This window comes from Halichoerus grypus, chromosome 3, assembly GCF_964656455.1.
Source record: "Halichoerus grypus chromosome 3, mHalGry1.hap1.1, whole genome shotgun sequence".
Lineage (NCBI taxonomy): Eukaryota > Metazoa > Chordata > Mammalia > Carnivora > Phocidae > Halichoerus > Halichoerus grypus.
In genome coordinates, this window is record NC_135714.1 from 33,763,383 (window position 1) to 33,786,512 (window position 23,130).

The 23,130-nt window shown below is 38.9% G+C and overlaps 1 protein-coding gene across 8 annotated transcripts in view; it reads right to left on the minus strand.

The window, feature by feature from the left end:
• The window catches only part of APBB2 (amyloid beta precursor protein binding family B member 2), a 353,214-nt gene that overhangs the window by 261,071 nt on the left and 69,013 nt on the right, over positions 1-23,130 (minus strand). The gene's annotated exons all lie outside the window — the stretch shown is intronic.

The window sequence follows — 23,130 nt, forward strand, 5'->3', positions numbered from 1 at the left end:
TGAGAAAACAGGCTTTGAGAGGCTGGGTGACTTGTCCAAGTCACAAGGGTAGTAACAGGCAGTGCTGGGCTTCATCCAAACGTAGCCCTCTCTGCTTCCAAACTCTCCAACACCAAGGTGCATGTCATTTGCACGGTGTGTTGGATCCTTCCCTGCCACACTGTAACAACTTAAAGGCAGGCAGAGCATGTGATGTGTTTATTCACTCAACAGACAAAACTAATGGAAAGTCACTAACTGTCCAAAACAGTGATGGGACACGGCGGGGAGTAAAAAAGGACAGTTTTTGATCCAGGTATAAACTACGAAAATCTGAACACATTATGGACTTTGGTTTCATCACTATTGGTTGATTCATTGTAACAAATGTACTATATTAATATAAGATGTTAATAATGGGCAAATGGGGTGGGGGGGGTACTATCTTCTCCATTTTTCTGTAAATCTAAAAATAGTCTAAAAAATAAAGTCTATTTTAAAAAAGGAAAAAAAGAGAATGACCATGAGGTTGGTTTTCTGGATTGGCTCATGTTAATAATGGGCAAATGGGGTGAGCGGCGGTACTATCTTCTCCATTTTTCTGTAAATCTAAAAATAGTCTAAAAAATAAAGTCTATTTTTAAAAAGGAAAAAAAGAGAATGACCATGAGGTTGGTTTTCTGGATTGGCTCATAAACTGCCAAAGGGTGGTCCAGTCCTATTCAGCAAAGGGAACGCATGCATGGGGTCTATCTGGGGAGTGACGTGGAACTAGATCTCTGACTAAACGTGTGGCGTATGCTTTTTAAACCTAATCTCATGCATTCATATCCCTCCCCTCATACAATCCTAACATGTTTCAGGCTCCAAGTTCTCCAGCTTAACTCACGACATTTTATTCATTCCCAGGAAGGGATTTACCGCATCTCCTACTTCTCTAAGTCAATTCAAAGTTCTTCAAGTCTCAGAAAGACTCTAGGAAATTTTTTAAAAAAATTTTTTTTAAGCGTTGATACTTATTTTCTTAAAAAAAAAAAATCACAGAGTCCTAATTCCCAAATTTCTGTATGGCCATCTCAAACCCAGGACTTCAGGCATCTGCACATTAACACACTCAACCATCCCACATATGGTTCTTCCCTAAAGACACGAACTTGGCCTTTCTCTGTCCAGGGACCTCTCTCCACTATGAGAGCGGACTCTCTCCACTACATTTATGAGATTTGCTAGACTCCCACACAGAAAGACCTTCCTGAGTAGAGCTAGCCTAATAAGTCACCAAGAGTAACGGTAACTCTTTGTGAGATCACCCTCCTGGAAAACTACAGAAGAGCATCTCAGACATGTAAATATTTAACAGACATCACCCGATAATATTAAGCACAACAGTAAGTAATAGCATTAAGAGTATTTTACTGTGGGTGGTGCATTTTATAATTTAGCCTCCTAAAAGTACTGTGATATGGGTGGGAAAGATAGCACCATTTTACAGATGAGGAAAACTGAAGCTTATAACTGAAGTCAGAACTCCTTCAAATCCACCACGGATCTGTTCCACCCGGGAGCCTTCAAGGCCTGGCTCAGTGGCAGCTGTGTTTTTGCTCTCTCTCCAGCTGGAAAGACAGGACCTCTCCTGCCTTGTAATTTTCCACGGCACTCTCCTCATCCTGAGGCAGTCTTTCTTTCTCTGCAGGCCACGTGTCTGCTCATGCACCCAATCTTCCAGCAGAATTATATAAACCAACTCAGGACTAGGGCACTGCCTCACTCATGCTTACCAGTCCTAAATGTGAACACAATGCCCCACACAGTGGGGGCTCCCCAAATCCAGTGGCCCATAACCACATGAGTGATTCTCTGCGGCATAGCTTACCTGTGGGCAAAAGCCACGAAACAAAAACATACGCTGTTCTGGTTCTTGAAAACTAATGGGGAAGTTCAAGAGGACTTTTCTTCCTTGACCTTAAAGCAAAATAAATTACATTTATGTTTTACAACATGGCTGATAACCATAAACAGAAAATAGAGTTTTGTTTTCCCCATGAGTCCTCAGCTAGGCCTCCAACTTGGGGCCAAGAACATTCAGCAATGTGCCACAGGGCTTGGTTTTCATCCAGACTCCAGAAAAACGAGGAGAGGAAAATTCATTTTACCATCCATATAGCTTGAGTTCCTCTTACAGGAACCACACTCAAGAAATTAACACCTAAAACTGGCTTGTGCATATTTTTCTTCCTATAGATTTGTTGGCCATGTTGACCATTTTATTAGAACCTTTGACTCTCAGAACCTAAATCAAGTGAAAAGTCACATATTTACAAAAGATCAAATCATTAAAAAAAAAAAAATTCCTCTCTGCCCCCTGGTATGGAATAAAAAGCTCCTGACCTCGCACAGAGAGTGACTAATTCAGAGTTAACCGCTTCTGCCTGAAAGGATACCCAGGCTTCTAGAGCACCCGGACATCACAGAAGTTGCTGAAAGAAGCAGTTTACTGAATGGTACTTCTGTGTCTTCAAAGTTTTAATATGTCCAACGGTGGAAAACTAAAACCATCTGGATCAAAGAGGCTAAAATTCAATGCTTGCTTTGTTTGTTTTTAACCAGAATAACCAAAATTGAATATAGCTCACCAAGGTTTTAAATTTCTGCTTTGGTATTTTTCCTTCTGTGTCCAGCTATAAAAGAGACTTTAAAAAAAAATAAAATAAAATGTTTAATTCTACCATCAGTAACACATGTGCTTTGAGTTTTTTTTATCAGGAATGAAAGATAGGATGTATAGAGTTATCCAAACCCTTCCCTGTATATCCCATGGCATATGCTGCACACCCAAACACCACAGAAATAGTTAGAAATGTCCTCAGACTTCAGTTAATGAACTGCTTCTCTGCCCTCCCAGAAAAGTGATCACAAAATGCCAGAGGGGACTTGGTGTGTGTGTGTGTGTGTGTGTGTGTGTGTGTGTGTGTGTGTGTGTGTGTACACACACGTTTGCATGTGCTCATCTGTGGTGTGTATGGGTGGAGTTAGGGGAGGGGAGGGCAAGCGAGAGAGAGCTGGAACTCATAAAAAGTATCTTAGGTATATCCTAAAACCCAACATTCCACTCCTTCGTTTTCCACTCTGTTCTTTGCTCCAGGACATTGATCCACTTAATAACAGGCTCCCTTGCCCTCTGGCTCCTGGTTGGCTTTGCCCAGTGGAGAGGTTCCCACAGGCGGGTGGGCACCCACAGGACAGCAGAAGGAAGAAGAGATCCCCTGCCTGCAGGGTCCCACCAGGTCATAGGTCCTCTCAGGTGGCCCCCTGCACAGAGCTCTCTGTCTCCCTATAAATGGTCCCTCCCTCACCCCTCAGGCCCTGAGTGGAAGGAGTTTGGCTGCTTCTACCCCCAGCGCACCACTCTATCCTAGTATTTCCCTTAGACCCTGCCCAAGTTCCCAATTTGAATGTGCCACCTGTTTCCTGAGGGAACCCAGAAAGACACGGAGACCTAAAACCTTTGAATGCTCACCTAACATGACAGTGCCCTGTCATTACTACTGTTCTGATGCCCCTTTTATAACAGCCTTACATCCATCCAAAGAAGAGTCACTACAATATTTCAGGATCTTTTATAGCTAATTGTTTTGGCTGCTATACTGACATGTTTTTTGCTTTTTTTTTTTTTTTTAATCCCCAAATTGCATCATGAGCAATAAACTACACAGTAGAGGAAACATCCTTGTAGCTTAAGTGATCCCTTTGTTCAGCCTTATTGAGGTAAAAGTGACACAGACAATTGTAAGATATTTAAAGTGTACATCGTGCTGATTTGGTGTATGTATTCATTGTGAAGAAATTCCCCCACCTGGTTAATCACCGTATTCTATCACCTCACATATTTATTTATTTAACTCCCCCCCCTTTTTTTGGTGAGAACATTTCATTTCTACTCTCTTCGCAAATATCAATTATATGGTACAGTATTATCAACTACAGTCCCCACGTTTTACATTAGATCCTCAGACCTTATTCACCTTATGGCTGCAAGGTGGTACCCTTTTACCAACCTCTCCCTAACCCCCCTCACTCCCTGCCCCCAGAGACCACTTTTCCACTCTGAGTTTGACTTAAACAAACAAACAAAAAAAAAAAAACAGACTTCACATGAGTGATACTATATAGTCCATGTCTTCCTCTGACTAATTTCACTTAGTATCATGCCCTCAAGGGCCATCCATGTTGTTGCAAGTGACAGGATTTCCTTCTTTCTCATGGCTGACTAATATTCCATTGTAGATACAGAGACCACATCTTCTTTATCCATTCATCCACTGACGGACACTTAGGTTGTTTCCGTGTCTGGGCTGTCGTGAATAACCCCACAGTCAACGTGGCAGCACATGGACCTCTTCAAGATCCTGCTTTCCTTTAGATATAAACCCAGAGGTGGGGTTGCTGGGTCACACGATGCTATTTCTATTTTTAATTTTTTGAGGAACCTCCATGCTGTTGTCCATGGTCGCTGCACCAATTACATTCCCACCAACAGCGCACAAAAGTTCTCTTTACTCTCTTGCCAACCTTTATTATCCCTTGTTTTTTTGATAAAAGTCATCCTAACAGGTGTGATATCTCATTGTGGTTTTGATTCTCATTACCCCGATGCCGAGTGACGCTGAGCATCTTTTCAGGTACCTACTGGCCATCTGCATATCCTCTTTGGGAAAACATCTATGCAGTTCCTCTGCCCATTCTTTAATTGGATTGTTTGGTTTTTGGCTATGAATCATGAGAGTTCTTTATATATTTTGGATATTAACCTTTTTATCCAATACATGATTTGCAAATATTTTCTCCCATTCGGTAGGTTGCCTTTTCATTTTGTGGATGGTTTCCTTTGCTGTGCCGAAGCTTTTTCATTTGATGTGGTCCCCCTTGTTTAAGTGATCCTTTTAAAGACATAAGTCGGATCAAGTCAGGTCTCTGCTCAAACCCCTGTCATCTCTCTTAGAATGGAATATTTTTCAGTCCTCCTTCTGCCCTGCAGCACCCTTTGTAACCTACCCCTCACTCCACCCCCATATTTGTTTTGCTTCACCTCTGCATCACTCTTTCCTTTGTTCACTCTGCTCCTGCCCAGAGGGCAGCCTTACTGTTTCTGGAACATGCCAAGTCCGCTCCCACCTGAGGGCTTTTGCCCTTGCAGTTGCCTCCACCTAGAATGCCACCTCCTGGGTCTTCCTGTCACTGCATGTCACTGATTCCTGCTCACCTGTAACTGCCCCAGAGGGCTTTGCCCGTCACTACCTCTCAAGCAGCCCTCTCTTGCCTCCAGCTCTCTCTCTCTCTCCCCCCTAGATTCATCTTCACTGGGCTTATTACCCTGATATATTACATATTTATTTGTTTATGGTCCACCTCCTCCTCTGAGAACACATGGTCCCAGAGAGGGGCCCCGTCGGTGAGGATTACCGCTCACGATGACGGCCTCCAACAGCGGGTGACATACAGTCAGCACTCACTAAATACAAGTTGACTACATGAGGGATTTGGCCAGGAAAAAAATTTGTAAACTGCCAGTCTGCTTTCTTCTTGACTGCATTAAGACGTTCAGTGGCCATCTTTCAGAGATGCTACTGAAGGGATCCTGTATAAATTAAAAGATGAGTTTATGGGATAACCTGCCATCCCATGTGAGGTTTTCCACACTGCACATTGGAACCCATCGAATTCACAGTAAACAATAAAAAAAAAAAAAAAAGGAATAAATTTAAATGACTGTTTAAACTAGGGCAGCACAGATTCTATAAAGGAGCAGACAATAAATAACTACACTTTGCAGGCCACAGAATCTCTGTCACAACTATTCAGCCCTGCTGTCACAGCATGATGGTGGCCAGACACAATACACAAATGAATCAGCATAGCTGTGTTCTAATAACCCCTTACTTACAGACACTGAAGGATGAATTTTGTAACATTTTAAGGTGTCAAAGAATATTCTTCCTCTTTTAATTTTTTTTTTCATTGAAACATGTGAAAAATATTCTAGGTTCATGAGCCACATAAAAACAGGCAGGAGGCCAGATTTGGCCTCTGAGCTGTAGTTTGCTGACCCCTGATTTAAATCATTCCTAAGGGTGGCTTTTTTCTACAGATAAAATACATTCTGGTCCATGAACCTGTTCAATGGTCTACAATTAATTAAGCATGGAACAATCACATTTGTTAAAGAATAATAAGCTGGATCAAGTTTTTTGGGTGAGCAAACTTTACTAATTCCCTCCTCTACAACTGTTTTCCTACCCAGATTTGGGTCATCTTGAAGCACAAGCTATGGTAGCATTTTTTCCTCAACTAAGTATCTTCATTTTCCATCCTCATGAAGAAATCTCATCCAGCTTCTTCTTCCTTTATAGAAAGGGGAACTGTCACAAAATCTTAGGATAAAAAGAAGAAGGTGGTTTCCCAGGCTCTGGGGCAAGGCAGATTTCCACATAATGTTTTATGACTAAGTGTACAAGGTGTTGCTTACACTTTGCTTTCAAATACTTTCAAACACACCCCGTTGTGTGGGCCCTGGAATGAGAACTATTTGGGTTGCAGGTGCTGCTAGGATCTAGGGTCATCCATCCCCATGAGCCACAAATCTGCTGAAAAGGACAGGCCGGAAGATGGCATGGCTAAAACATGTTATTTCAACATCTGAAACTAAGATAACACTGTGTGCTAACTCACCGGAATTAAAATAAAAACTTAAAAAGAAAAAAGGAAACATACACACAAAGTCAATTAAAAATTTTTGAAGAGAAAAAACTTTTAAAAATTAAAATTTTTTAAAGAGATAAATAGGTAAAAACAAGTTATTTCATGACTTGAAGCAGAAGATTTTAAATTTCACTCAATTATCATGACAGTCTCATCTCTCTTACATAATAGCAATATATGAAAATAAGGAATTTGAAGAAGCACTCTTCATACGATCACTTAGAAGAGTCGACCAAACCTAGGAAAGAGGTGTAATTTTAACATCAAACATGTCTCTTTGACCCTAGATACACAGGAGAGAACAGGAACACTTCACTTCAGGTGTCCGGATATTTTAGATATCCTGATGTCGGGTGTCCTGGAAACCCGATCAAGAAAGAATTCAAAAGGAAAGTTCTCCACATTTACGCCCCTCATCTTCTCCAAGCCTAGGAGACATGGAACAAAACCAAACAAAACTCATTATCACCTAATTAATTACAGACTCCACTTGCCCTGCCCCTTTTGAAAACAGATCGATCGAAATGTGACGTGAAAAATTCTAAAGTTCTTTGAAAGACCTCTCGTGCTCTGCTTCTTGAAGAATTTGTTTTCCATCTCCCACTGTAAGTAACAGCAGCCTTCAGACTGACTGGGAAAACCAGGGATGAAATCGGGCTTCAGTTAAATTCCAAGCTGCCAGGGTCAGTCTCCGGAGAGAGCGGACATGGCTGGAAACCCGGGCATCTCACGTCCATGGTCCAGTTCACGCCACAGACAGCCATCCACAGAGCCATCCCGTCTCCGAAGGAGCTGCCTCCGTTCGGCGGAGCTGGGGCCCATCCACATAAGTGAAAGCTGAGACATCACATCACAGAAAGTGGTAAGAGAAGCGCCTCCGCTTCAGCTCACACTCTTCATTCAGTTTCTGAGGGAGATGAAAATGCTGACAAGGCAAGCGGCTTCAAACAAAAATGGCCAGCAATGAATGACTATGCCAAGGAATCCCAGTCGTCGTTGCCTGGCAAGCCGGCAAGCATTCAGACAGACATTCTTTCGGGAACACCCAGGGCGCCACGAAATCACCCTCTTCCAAACGTCCAGGGAGACGGGGATGTGGACCCCAGGTGAGAGATGAGATCTGCTGGAACAGCCTTTGGCTTCAGCTTGTGTTTGTTTGCTAGGGCTGCCATAACCAACACCCACAGGCCGTGTGGCTTACACTCGGAGATCTCTAAGTCCGAGATGCTGTCAATGTCAAGGCTTGGCAAAGTTGTTTTTATCTCTGTCCTTGGCTTATAAATGTTGTCTTCTTGCTGTGTCTTCACGTGGTCTTTCCACCGTCTGTATGAGTCCAATTTCCTCGTCTTATAAGGACACCAGTCATATTGGTTAAGGTCCACCTGAATGACCTCATTTTAACTTCATGGCCTCTTTAAAGATCCTATCTCCAAATACAGAGTCACGTTCTAAGGTCCTGAAGGTTAGGACTTCAATATGAGAATCTTGAGAGGACACAGTTCAGCCCTTGACTCTGTCAGAACAATGGCCATGGCAAAGCTCTATTTGTTCGTTCTCGCCAGTGCCAGGGCTAGACTTAATAGACAGGGAATTCTCACTCTTTTTGAAAATTAACTACCTTTCCTCATGAAAGAATATTGCATTCGACAATGTCCCAACACCATTCTGATTTTGATGATCAAAAAAGAGCAACGTATCATTTTTAATGCCTTTATGAGAGACTTCATTACATACCAAATCCAGTCATAAAGTAGGGGTAGGGGTAAATCCAAAAGATTTCTAAGCACCAGCTGCCAGTCCACATTTTATAAGCAATTTTCACTGCAACAAAGATCCAAACATGGAAAAAAATCAGGACATTCACTTGACATTCATCATAATGAAAGGCAAGTGTAAAAAAAATACATTTTCACTCATTTCACGTGTGCCTTTTCACATAGGCATTCACGTCTTTGCATGAAGGATTACCTATTCCTGTGTTAATCTGTACTGCCTGCTCCCGATATCAAAATGGGTTTAAAAAATAACACGGAGATCAAGACTTCTATTCAAACCAGGTGCATGGCCAGGAATATCATTAGCTATATGTAATATTGTAAAGACCTATATCTAAAGAATCACCAAAGCCATTTTTTTAAAGAAATACTAAAAACAATATCATTTATATGATTTAATCTCAATTTAAGCCTTCTAACAATTTATGACCTTATAACCTACTTTTATCCTTCAAGTTTGACTATGTTACTCATTAATTCCATAAATGTTTACTGAGATTGTATTATGTAGCAGGAAGCATTCTAAGTGCTGGAGACAGATCATTAAATAAACAAAATCCATACCACCTCACACCAGTCAGAATGGCCAAAATTAACTCAGAATGGCTAAAATTAACAGATGTTTGCGAGGATGTGGAGAAAGGGGAACCCTCATACACTGTTAGTGGGAATGCAAACTGGTGCAGCCACTCTGGAAGGCAGTATGGAGGTTCCTCAAAAAGTTAAAAATAGAACTACTCTACGACCCCGCAATTGCACTACTGGGTATTTATCCAAAGAATATATAAACAGCGATTTGAAGGGACACATGCACCTCAAAGTTTATAGCAGCAATGTCCACAATAGCCAAAATATGGAAAGAGTCCAGATGTCCACAGACAGATGAATGGATCAAGAAGATGTGGTGTATATATATACAATGGAATATTACTTAGCCATCAAAAAGAATGAAATCTTGCCATTTGCAACAACACAGATGGAACTAGAGAGTATTATGCTAAGCGAAATAAGTCATTCAGATAAAGTCAAATACCATATGATTTTACTTATATGTAGAATTTAAGAAATGAAACAGATGAATATAGGGGAAGGGAAGGAAAAATAAAATAAGATGAAAATTGAGAGTATAGAGAGGCAAGGAAGGATAGAATGAAGGAAAGCAGCTAGGAGATCCCTGGAATAATCCAGACAAGACAGAATGGTGGCTTGGGTCAAGGTGGCAACAATGGATACGTTCTGAAGGCCAAGTCAAGAAGGTTTTCTGATGGACTGGAAAACATGTCTCCATTTCTTCCTTTTCATTGATAATGACTAAGCCCCAGCCCAGACCCTCTCCTCATTCCTAGATGGCTGGGAAAGTTTGGAATTTGCTCTCCCTGTCCTCAGTGCTCCCCCTTCTCTCTCTCTCTCTCTTTATCCTACAAACCACAGCAGGACTGGTGTTCAGAACACTCTCCCATCATCACATCCCTTGCTCCCCGTGGGTCTCTCTCCAGAGCACAGACCTGCTCCGAAGCCCTCCTCCTTGCGTGCGTACACCTGCCCAAGACCTCATACACCTTCCCATCACTCCACCTTGGCTCTCCATTGTCCTAAATCTCAAGACCCAGGCCCTTCAAGGTTCACAGCAGATGCCACTTCCTTTAAAAAGTCTTCCCGAGACGGTCGAGCTCATACTGACTTCTACCCCCTCGGGGTTCCTGAGGCCTTTACCACCGGTACCAACTGTTCCACATCATACTGGCCCAGCTAGACTGGGCATCCCTAGAAAGCAAGGGCCATGCCATACAATTCTCAGCCCCATGCCACCTACCGTATAGAAAGCAATTATAAAACTTGCTGAAAAGAACATCATAGCAGAGCATGAAAGAACAGGTTTTAATTATCATAAATGTATTTTCAACACTTAAAAAAACTGGGAGCAGTCACATAAAAATCCACATTTCTGCCCTCTCTTGAAATAGTGGGACATCAGGCAACACTGGACCCTCATTCTTGAATAGCCAAGTGGTAACTATGCTCTTTCCCCCCACCCCCTTTATACTCCAGTTCACTTGTTTACTTTTCTGTCAAGTCCTGGTAGGTATTTGAGTTTGTAATCCCCATATTACACACTGGTTACCGTGAGTTCTTAAATTATCAGGTTCTTGTGGGAACTAAGTATTTATTGAAGGTTATATCGGTTTTTCTCTTTCATGATATCCAGTGTCATAGTTATTGTTTCAGACTTTTCTATATTATAAACATAATCAATTGCATACAAACATCACATACATATACAAATATAGACATACATATGTATTTTGGAAACTGTCTCCTTAATCTCCCTAATAGATTACAATTCCTACACTATGGTTCAAAGTACTTTAAAACATGGGGATTATATTTCCTGACATGACTTGGCATAAGACGGACAGATATCAGTACATAATCTATACAAAAAGAAAGGAAGACAAGGCGAAAATAAATATTACTGACCCTGATGAGCTATTCATCAAACCATTTTAGGAAAAAAGAAGTTACTAAAATTCTTCTGAATCTAGAAAAAATACATGGCTCTGTTTATTTTTTAAAAAATGAAACATCAAGTATTAGAGATTGAAATACATATAGATAAGGGGTATTACCATGGGCTTATTCTCCAGAGTACCACTGCCTACATTCTTTAAAAAAAAAAAAAAAATTGTCATCTTCCTCATTATTATTAAATTTCAGCAAACTGGAACCAAAGGAGGCAAATCACACCCTAGAGAAACAAATCAATCAGTCTTCAGACAAGCCTATCAAGAGCTGAAAACTTAAGCAGTAATTGGGGTGCCTGGGTGGCTCAGTCAGTTAAGCGTCTGCCTCAGGTCAGGATCTCAGGATCTCAGGGTCCTGGGATCAAGCCTGGAATAAGGCTCCTTGGCCAGCGGGGAGCCTGCTTCTCCCTCTCCCTCTGCCCCTCCCCACTGCTTGTGCACTCTCAAGCTCTCTCTCAAATAAATAAAATCTTTAAAAAAAAAAAACCTTAAGCAGTAATTATTATTGGAAGAGTTTAAAGAAGTCATCTCCTTTGACCTATGGCCCGTGTCTAGGGGTTTTAATTAAGAGAAAAGCAAATCTAGACACAGAAGTCCAAAGATATTTAAAAGGCACACTGGCTTTATCTATGCATCAGTCATTACTTCTACTCCAAGCAGGCGTGCCTTTCTTAGCAAACAGCTTTCCTGATTAGCAATCGGATTTGAGAGACTTTCATGACCACCTCCAGCCTTGTGGTCTGAAAAGCAAACAGAGTTCAGTCCAAAGCCCATATTTAAAGCAAACAAACTGAGCATGAAGGTACACTTTCAGACACAAGATGGGATTCTTGTCCTTCAAATCACCTTTGGTAAATATCTTTCTCCTTTCTCTTGCTCAACTCAGTGTTTTAACTAATAAGCTTTCAAGGGAATGTTTGCTGGCTTAGCACATACTTTACCACTTTTCCCACAAAGATCACCCCCTTCCTCAGCATGCAAAGAGGACAAGAAAGTCTAACAAATGAATATTAGAGAAAAATGTATTGTGTTTTTAAAAACAGTAGGAAAATAAATAAAAAATAAAAACACTTAGTAGGGTTTTATAAACTACATTCAAACACAATGAAGGAAAATGGTCCGTGACCATACTTCCCAGTTAGCTCCTGATTCTTTTTTAAAAGGAAGGAAAATGAATAAATAAACATGGTGAGAAAACTCAAGTACGTAAAAGAAAGAAAAAGAAAAATTTTCCAGTGTATTAACATTCATATCTTTTTAGAGAAAAAGTATATGTGCCAGCATATATATCTTTTTAAAAAGATTTAGACAAAAGAGAACGGTATTCATATGATTCTGCAAAACGTTTTTTCATTTTATATAGATACATGAACATATGTATAGATAAGTATGTGTATGTACATATATATTATTATATTATATATTATATTTTATATATATAAAATTATTTCAAATCAGCACACATACTTCATTCTATAAACATGCTATATTGTAACTTGTACAAATATCTTGGCATAGTTGTAAGTGAGCCTATTTATAAAATTGCTGGTGATTTTAAATTTTGAAATATATTGCCAAATTGCTCTTCACTGGTATCTATTTTAGAAGATAATTTAATCTCAAACTGTAGTCCCTTTTCTGCATGGTTACGGGTATCAAAACTGACCTGCTTTGTCTCAAACTGAATCACAGGTCAGACAACCAATCCATCGCAGACTAAGCCAAGTTCTTCTAGACAACAGAGATTACGTGAACCAAACCAGAAACATCTTACAGCAAAGATGAAGGCTGGGGATTACAGCTTCGTAAAGGCTCTGTGTGGCTGACCTTTTACTTCTTTCTATATTCTTTGTCTAAGATACAAGCTCAGGAAAAGAAAGGGGCTAAGGTTGGGGATTAACATCTCATAGGTACTTGTCTTATCCCTTTGGGCTGCCAAAACAAAATACCACAGACTGGATGGCTTATAAATAACAGAGATCTATTTCTCACAGTTCTGGAGGCTGGGAAATCCCAGAATATGGTGTCAGCACAGTTGCCTTCTGGTGAGGGCCCTCTTCCTGGTTCATAGCTGGCCTTCTCACTGCGTCTTCACCAGGTCAAGAGGGCTAGGGATCTCTCTGGAACCTTTTTTGTAAGGCACTAATTCCATTCATGAGGGCTCTACCCTTCTGACTTAAGTACCTCCCAAAGTCAACCCCTCTTCATACCATCATCTTTGGAAGTCAGGATTTCAACATATGAATGGGGGGGGGGTAAGAGGAGGGGGACACATTCATTTAGACCATAGCAGTACTTAACTATGAATACTAGCAGTTGAAAATACCAAGAAAGCAACAGATAGACTGGAGTCTCAAACCATCATAGAGTTGAACATTTTGTTGGTCCTTCACCATTGTCAAATTCTAGGGAACTCCCATGATAGCACAAAGAAACCTGAAGTTCTCAAACAATGAGTGCAGAGTGGGGATGCAGGGATAGTTAGGAACGTCCACGGCTTACCTAATTACTTCCTTCTCTAAGTAGCTGCCTGGAGTGTCTGATTCCCCTCACAACCAGATCCCTCTGGGTAATTTACAGCAAGTTGATAAAGTGTGTTGGTGGGCCACATCCCTTGGCTATAAAACCTAGGACTTCCCAAACATGCCCTGCATTTTTATTTCTGCCTCTGAGAGTCTGGTTAGATATTTTCCTCAGGTAAAAAGGCTTGAAAACGCCCATCCACTGACAACTTCCTACCTCCTAATTTATCAAAAATAACAAAAAGCTCCAAATTAATCACATCCATATTAATCACTCTCTCCTTGGAAATTCCAAAGCATCCTACTCATAGTTCTCTGGGCCTTTATTATCTCATTAATTATAAAAATAATGAAAGATACATAAAGAAAGAGATACATATAAAGAGAGTTTTTCCATAGGCAGGGCTTTCATTTATGCATATACACAATGGAGCTCAAAAAAAAAAATTATATTCAAATTTAAATTAGGAGATGTGAGACTTTGATAAGACCATTTGATCTCACCGATCCTAAGTTCCTTTAGCTATGATGTAGAGTAAAACTGCCTCTCTGTCATAGGACTGTTGTGAGGATCAAATGAAGTCTCCCACCCCACCCCATCGAAAGCTGAGAAAGTGCTTAACTACTTAGCATACTGGACATACTCAAAAAAAAATGTTAGCTCTCCCAAAAGGACTTCTATTCTGGCTGTCTTTCCCCCAGGATATTTCATTTTATTCCCTCCAGCAACTACCAAAGTAACCTTCCATACAGGGCACTTTAAGACGCTCATTTGGAATTTAACTGAATTGTTCTGAACTAAGTAGAATTAATTCAGCATTTCTTATTACTCATAAATTCAGGCCTGCTCAAGAACAGCAGTCATTTTTGATCCAATTTTAGAACCACTGAGGGCCCAACGTTGTGATTGGAACTCTCCACTTTTTATTTCTGAGGTGAGTCTTTGGTAAAATCACTAGTATCCTCTTACTTTCCTAGCTACTGTCACGCTTTAACCAGACACCAGAAATGAACCACAGCATTAACAAACCATCTGCAAACTTACATCTTCAAAAGAATCTCCCTTACGAAACCAAACACAGAATAGTTACTAAGATTCTAAAATCTGTCCTCGAAGGGCCTCAGCTGCATGATGACTGCAGGAAAAACCATTTTCTTCAATTCTTAAAAAGGGTACACTAGCAAATTACACAGAGCAATTTCCTAATGCTAGCTAGACTGATGTTGATACTCATTTTTTAAATAAATTACTGGCTTGGATACCGTCTATATATAAAAACATCCAGTAGACTATTTTTGTTTATGAATAAAGGGGAAGATCAATTCTTATTGGAGCAGATAATAATCAATTTGGAAATTTCCGAAGTCATGAACAGTTATCGTGTCATGAATATAGATCTTATTCAGACAGTGTAATCAAATTAAATGTTTTATTCATTACAGGTCAATATAGGACTGAGAAACTACTGCTTGTTCTTATATTAGTAATTACATTAAAATAAATAACAATTGATTATATGTCACTCAAGTATGGTATCTTCGAAGGCTTTTAAAGGAAACCTAATAATTCACAGATTATTTCACATAAAAACTATAAAGACAAGCAAAAAAATCAAAAGATGTAACATGTCAAACTCTATTAACATATTTATCACAAACATCTCCACTGCAGACTTACACAAAAATGTGTTTCCTCCTAATGAAAGCAAGTTCTGGATACTCTCTTCATTCTTGTACTGGTTCACTGAATGGGACGAAGCTGATTTGATTTTGCTTCATCGGCAACCACATGATAATAAACAGGCCGGGGTCTTCACAGATGTCACCGTACCACAACTCAAACTTCAGGGGTTCAATCATTCCCCGAACATCAGTCAGCACAAGGCTCTCTATAAACTTAAGAAGTTACTATCTATCACCCAGCCATATTTTGTTTCCGCTCCCTAAGAAAAACAAGACCAAGACCGTATTTTCCTAGAATATTTTAAGTACTATATGCCTCACAGGGTCCATTCATCATTCTGCAAATGGGTCACCAAGATTTTTAAAAGGCATCAAAGAGAAAGAAAAGATTTAAAGGAATGGCAGGGTTAAAAGATCCACGATACCCACTTCCTGAGTCCTGGAGTTGTAAGTGAAAGCTTACCTATGGCTTTTTCTTGTATGTTTTTATGAAGATTTTATTTATTTATTTGAGAGAGAGAGAGGGGGGAGAGGAGAAGAGGAAGAGAGACAAGCCGACTCCGCGCTAAGCACAGAGCCCAACGCGGGGGTCCATCCCACAACCCTGAGACCATGACCTGAGCCGAAAATCAAGAGTCCGACGCTTAACCAACTGAGCCACCCAGGTGCCCCTGGCTTTTTCTTTTAAATGAACAATAAAAAGAATAATTCCACATTCTCTATGGATGCATTTTTATGCAGTGACATTATCAGCCAAAGAAAGCAAACGGGCAGGTAACACATATGTCCACTCCCATCAAGGTGGTCTACCCAGGCTGAAATAAGAAGACGTGCCGAGAAAGAGCAAAAAGCAGAGAAGCCATCCTGAACGGGGCCCTCCAGAAACTGGGAAGCATGGCTTGACCTACTAATAGAACTACAAAAAACATATTCTAGATCTAATTTTGATTTTAATACTCAATTAAACCCCCAGTAGCAGAAGTCAACTTTCAGCTGTATGTCAGAGAAAGGAAATGTCTCTGAATTTCACCAAGACCAAAATTTTATGTTTTTTCACATTAAAAATAAGTCATCCCCCAAACAAAATTATAACTTAACAACAAAACAAAATGGCCAACTAGAATCCAAATGTCACCAAAGAAAGCACTGACCTTTTTTCCCTTCTAAATCACACCTATTCACAATTTTTACACAGTTGTAATGAAGGAAGAAATAAAAATTTGCAGTCTTCATATTTCCAATCCAATTATTTTAATGTCTGCACAATTGCTTATTGGGAACTATACTAACACAAAGACAAAAAGAACACGGGTAAATATAAAAAAATACAGGTGGCATTTTAATTGTACTATGAAAAATGTTCAGTTTTTTTGAAACATAAAATCATACTATGTTTCCAAAACCCAAAATATTTTAATTCATAGTTTCCATTTAATAAAATAATAGTTTTGTGAAATTTATCATTTTGTGTAAAAAAAGACCCAATTCATATAATCATTAACGAAAATTCTTGAAATTCTTGAGACAATATACCAAACTTGCAAATCCTTCAGTCAGTAGTTATTGGTAAAGATTAAGACAGAAGTAATGGAAAATTTTAATCTGTTTTATTCAAATGGATAATGGGCATTAGAATGCTTACCATCTTTATGAAAAACAAAGCATTTTTTTATTTAAAGTAATGCATACAGTAATCTAGAAAATCCATCTAAATTGGCTTGCATTCTCATCCACCACTTCAAATTTCCACATTTATCCCAAAGAAAAATAACCAGAGACTAGTACTTTTAAGAGAGTGACTCAAATAGGAATGGAGAGGAAAAGTAGCAAAGATATGATAGTAAAAATAAATAGAGACATATTGCGACTTAACCCTATTTCTTGAACAAAACTTTTTCACAGAAAAACTGCACTGCAAACCTAAGTAAAGTATAATATGGAACAAGCATAAGGACAGGCATAAATAATCAACGAAACAGAACTGAGAGTTCTGAGATAAACTCTTACATTATGGTTAAATGATTTCCTACAAAGGTGCTAAGATATATCAACAGGTAAAAGATAGTCTTTTCAGCAAATAGTTTTGAGACAATTGGATATCCATGGGAGGAAAAAAAATTAACACACCCAAAACTTAACCCCAAAGGGACCAAAGCCCTAAGTGTAAGGACTGAGACAACAAAAGTTCTAGAGCGAAACATAGGAAAAAAATTTCAGTGACCTTTAGTTAAGCAGAGAATACTTAGAAACATCAAAATCATGAACTTTAGAAGAAAAGACTGAATAACTGAACTTCGTTACAATTAAAAACTTTTAAAACACAACACCTAAAAAATGAATAATCTAATTAAAAAGTGGGCAGAAGACATAGAAATGGCCAATGGACACATAAAAGATGCTCAACGTCATACAAATCAAAACTATAATAAGATATCACCTCACACCGGTTAAATTGGCTAAAATCAACAACACAAGAAACCACAGGTGTTGGTGAGGATGCAGAGAAAGGGGAACCCTCCTGCACTGTTGGAGGGAATGCAAGCTGGTGCAGCCACTCTGGAAAACGGTATGGAGGTTCCTCAGAAAGTTGAAAATAGAACCACCCTATGATCCAGCAATTGCACTACTAGGTATTTACCCAAAGAATACAAAAATACTAATTCAAAGAAATGTACGTACCCTGATGTTTATAGTAGCATTATCTACAATAGCCAAATTATGGAAATAGCCCAAGTGTCCATCGACTGATGAAGAGATAAAGAAGATGCGATATACAGCGACGATGGAGTATCCCTCAGCCATAAAAAAGAATGAGATCTTGCCATTTGCAATGATGGGGATAGAGCTAGAGAGTATAATGCTAAGTGAAGTAAGTCAGTCAGAGAAAGACAAATACCATATGAATTCACTCATAGGTGGAATTTAAGAAACAAATGAGCAAAAGAAAAAAAGAGAGAGAGAGGCAAGCCAAGAAACAGACTCTTAACTACAGAGAACCAAAGGGGAGGTGGATGGGGGATGGGTGAAATAGGTGGTGGGGATTAAGGAGTGCACTTGTTGTGATGAGCACTGGGTGTTGTATAGAAGTACTGAATTACAATATCTTACACCTGAAACTACTTTCACACTGTATGTTAACCAGAATTCAAATAAATTCTTTTGAGCTTTAAGGACAGCCTTAGGAAAATGAAAAGAGAAGCCACAGACTGGGAGAAAATACATGCAAATTATATATCTGATAAGGGATTTACAGACAAATAACTCAATATGAAAATACGCAAAGAATTTGAATAGGCACTTCCCTAACGAAGATATAGGAGTGGCTAAGAAGCTCACCGATTGTATAACTTGTATAACTAACTCGATAATAAGGAGATAAATTTCATAATTATCATCTTTTGTTCTTTTCAAAAGCTACATAATAGGATCATTTCATCAGTAACTCCAAAGCACGTTACTTTGTACTTCTCATATCACAGCCAAGTTTTCAAATCACTGTAAAAAATAATGGTAATAACATCCAGACTGAACAAGAAATGAAACTATCTCTATTTGCAGATGACATAATCTGGTATATAGAAAATCCTAAGGAAGTCACAACACAATAAAAAACTATCAATACTAATAAACAAGTTCAAGGCTTAAGGAAACAAGATCAATTTATAAAAATCAACTGTATTTCTATATACTGGCAATGAATACTCTGAAAATGAAATTTTAAAAATGATTCCATTTTATGAAGGTATCAAAAAGAAAAAATACTTAGGAATAAATTTAATAGCAAAGGGCAAGATTTGTTGCCTAAAAAAAACCAAAACACTGCTGAAGAAATTTAAAAAGATCTAGGGGCACCTGGGTGACTTAGTCGGTTGAGCATCTGACTCTTGGTTTCAGCTCAGGTCATGATCTTGGGGTTGTGGGATCGAGCCCTACATCAGGCTCCCTGCTCAGTGGGGACTCTGCCTAGGATTCTCTTTCTCCCTCTCCCTCTGCCCCTCCCCTGTTCTCTCTCTCTAAATAAATCTTAAAAAAGAAAAGGATCTAAATCAATGGAAACATATCCCATGTTAATGAATCAGAACTCTTTTTTTTTTTCCAGTTTTTTTAAAGAGAGAGCAAGCGCGTGTGCACGCATACATATGCATGTGGGGGGGGGGGGCGGTAGGGCAGAGAGATAATCTTAAACAGGCTCCACGCCCAGCATGAAGCTGGACTCAGACCTCAATCTCACAACCCTGAAATCATGACCTGAGGCGAAATCAAGAGGGTGGACACTTAACCCACTGAGACACCCACCCACCCTGGATCAGAACTCTTAATATTGGTAAGATGGCAATACTCCTCAAACTGATCTGGAGATTCAACACAATCCCCATTAAAAGGCTGGTTCAACATTCAAAAATCAATTAATATAACCATCATATCAATAAGCTAAAAAAGAAAAAAATCACCTGATCATATCAATAGATGTAGAAAAAGTATCTGATAAAAATCCAATACCCGCTCACAAAAAGAACTCTCAGCAAACCAGGATTAGAGGGGGAAACTTCTTCAACTCAATAAAGAACATCTACAAAAAACCTATAGCTAATCTTATACTTAAATGGCGAGAAACTACATGCTTTCTCATGATCAAGAACAAGGCAAGATACTTCTCACCACTCCCATTCAACATCATACTAGAAGTCCTAGCTAGTGAGGTAAGACAAGAAAATAAAAGGAAAAGATTGAGAAGGAAGAAATAAAACTGTCTTTGTGTTCACAGATGACATGACTGTCTATGCAGAAAATCCCAAAGAATCAATAAAAATACTCCTGGATCAAATAAGCAATTATAGCAAGTTTGCAGAATTCAATGGTAACATACAAAAGTCACTTGCTTTCTTACACACCAGCAATAAACAATTGGTATTTAAAATTAAAAATATAATACTGTTTATTCTAGCATCAAAATAAATGAAATACTTAGATATAAATCTAGTAAAATATGTACAAGATCTATATAAGGAAAACTATAAAACTCTGATGAAAGAAATCAAGAAGTTCTAAATAAATGGAGTGATTCCACATACATGGATAGGAAGACTCAGTACTGTCAAGATATCAGTTCTTCTCAACCTGACCTATAGATTCAACACAATCTCAATGAAAATCCTGGCAAATTATTTTGTAGATATTGATAAACTGATCTAAAGTTTACAAGGAGAAGCAAAAAGTCCAGAATAGCCAATACGATACTGAAGAGGAAGAACAAAGTCAGAGGACTAACACTATCTGAACTGAAGATTTACTATAAGCTAGAGTAATTAAGACAGTGTGGTACTGTTGAAAAAATAAACAAATAGATCAATGGAACAGAACAGAGTCCAGAAACAGACCCACACAAGTACAGTCAACTGATCTTTGACAAAGGAGCCAATGCCCTTCAATAAAGAAAGGATAGTCTTTTCAACAAATGGTGCTAGGATAACTGTAATTTCATATACAAACTATGAATCTAGACAAAGACCTTAACAGCTTCCACAAAAATTAACTCAAAATATCTGTAGATCATAGATCTAAATGTAAAACATGAAATTGTAACACTCTAGAAGATAAGGAGAAAACCTGAATGACTTTGGGTTGGCAGTGACTTTTAGATACAACAGCAACAATCCATGAAAAAATTAATAAGTGATAAGTTGGACTTCATTAAAATTAAAAATTTCAGCAATGAGAAAGACATTGTCAAGAGAATGAAAAAAACAAGCCACAGAACTGGAAGAAAATATCCACAGAAGACTCATCTGATAAAGGACTGGCATCCAAAACATACAAAGAACTCTTAGAGCTCAACAATAAGAAAATGAACAATCTGACTTGAAAATGGGCAAAAGATCTGAACAGATACCTCACCAAAGAAGATATACAGGTGGTAAACAAGCATATGTAAAGAGGCTCAAAATCATACATCATTAGGGAGCTGCAAATAAAAATAACAAAGAAATGCCACATATACCTATTAAAATGGTTAAAGTCCAAAACACTGACAATACTAAATGCTGGCAAAGATGTGGAGAAACAAAGTCTCATTCATTCCTTTTGGAAATGCAATAGTGCAGGCACTTTGGAAGACAGTTTGGCAGTTTCTTACAAAACGAGACATACTTATACCATACAGTCCAGCAATCATGCTCCTTGGTATTTACTCAAAGGAACTAAAAATTTATGTCCACACAAAAACCTGCACATGAATGTTCATAGCAGCTTTATTAGGAGTACCCAAGATATCTTTCAATAGGCAAATGGATAAATGAACTGTGGCACATTCAGACAATAGAATATTATTCAGCACTAAAAAGAAATGAGCTATCAAGGCACAAAAAAACACGGAGGAATCTTCAATGCCTATTTCTAAGTGAAAGAAGCCAATCTGAAAAGGCTACATAATGTACGACTCCAAATATATGACATTCTGGAAAAGGTAAAACTATGGAGATAGGAAAAAGATCAGTAGTTGCCAGGAATTCAGAGGGAGGGGAGGATGAACAAATAGACAGAACACAGGATTTTTAGGGCACTGAAACCATTCTGTGTGACTCTATAATGGTACATACATATCATTATGTATTTGTCAAAGCCCACATAATGTACAACACAAAGAGCGAACCCTAATGTAAACTATGGACTTTAGTTAATAATAATGTATCAATATTGGCTCATCAATTGTAACAAATATACCAAACAAATGCAAGATGTTAATAGGGAAAAGTCTGAGTGGTAGTGGGGATATGTGGGAACTCTCTATACTTTCTGCTCAATTCTTCTGTAACCTAAAACTACCCCCAAAAAATAAAATCTGTTAATTTAAAGAAGCAAATGGGCACATAGGTGGCTCAGTCGGTTAAGCGTCCGACTCTTGATTTCGGCTCAGGTCATGATCTCAGGGTTGTGAGATCGAGCCCTGCGCCGGGGCTCCAAGTGGGGCATGGAATCTGCTTAAGATTCTCTCTCTCTCCCTCTCTCTCTGCTCCTGCCCACCCCCTAGCCCGTGCACACTCTACCTCTCACTCTCTCTCTCTCAAAATAAATAAATAAATAAATAAATAAATAAATAAATAAATAATAAAAATTAAAAATAAGAAAGCAGTGTCAATTATAAAAAATAATAATAAAGTCTAACATAAGAAGAAGAAATAAATCTTTAAAATTCATGACATGCTTGGAATTCTGCTTGAACAGAAAGCCAACTGAGGTTTTAGTGAGAAGAGCAGCTGTTACCCTGCAGTGTTAAAATAAACTCTGGACAGCTTTCTGATAACCTCTCATTTGGCTGCTCCCAAAACAATTGTGTTTACAGTAAACACCAGGATTCTACTACTCGTGAAGCTCTGAAATTATCTTCCTTATCTGCTATTTACTTTAACTATAAGCTCTGGAAAGCCTCTCTTTCTTTCAGACTCAAAAAGCAAGTAATTGAATTAAGTGTATTTTTTTTTAATATTCCTGAAGACTAAATTCTACTTCTCCCTTTGTTAAATCATAGCTCTCTGCCAGTCTCTCCAACACCCAGCAGAATTCATAATTGCACCTCTACTCCCACAGAGCTTAGCTTTTACCTCTAGTGATACATTTTTCACATTGTGTGTCAGAATCCCGATCCAGCCCATCCCCTCCATTGTGAGCCTCTAAAGACAGGGAGTGCCAGTCATCTCCCGCTAAGACCTCACACCTAGAAGGCATTCCCAATCAGGACCTGTTTGGATCTAAGTGACGGATATCTATTTCAAACTAACTCCCTAACCTGCCATGAAAGTGAAACCAGAGTTGCTGGCTTTAGATGGTACTGCCTCTGGGGTCATAAGGTGTGTGTGAGTCTGTGTGTCTGTGTGTCTGTGTGTGTGTGTGTGTGTG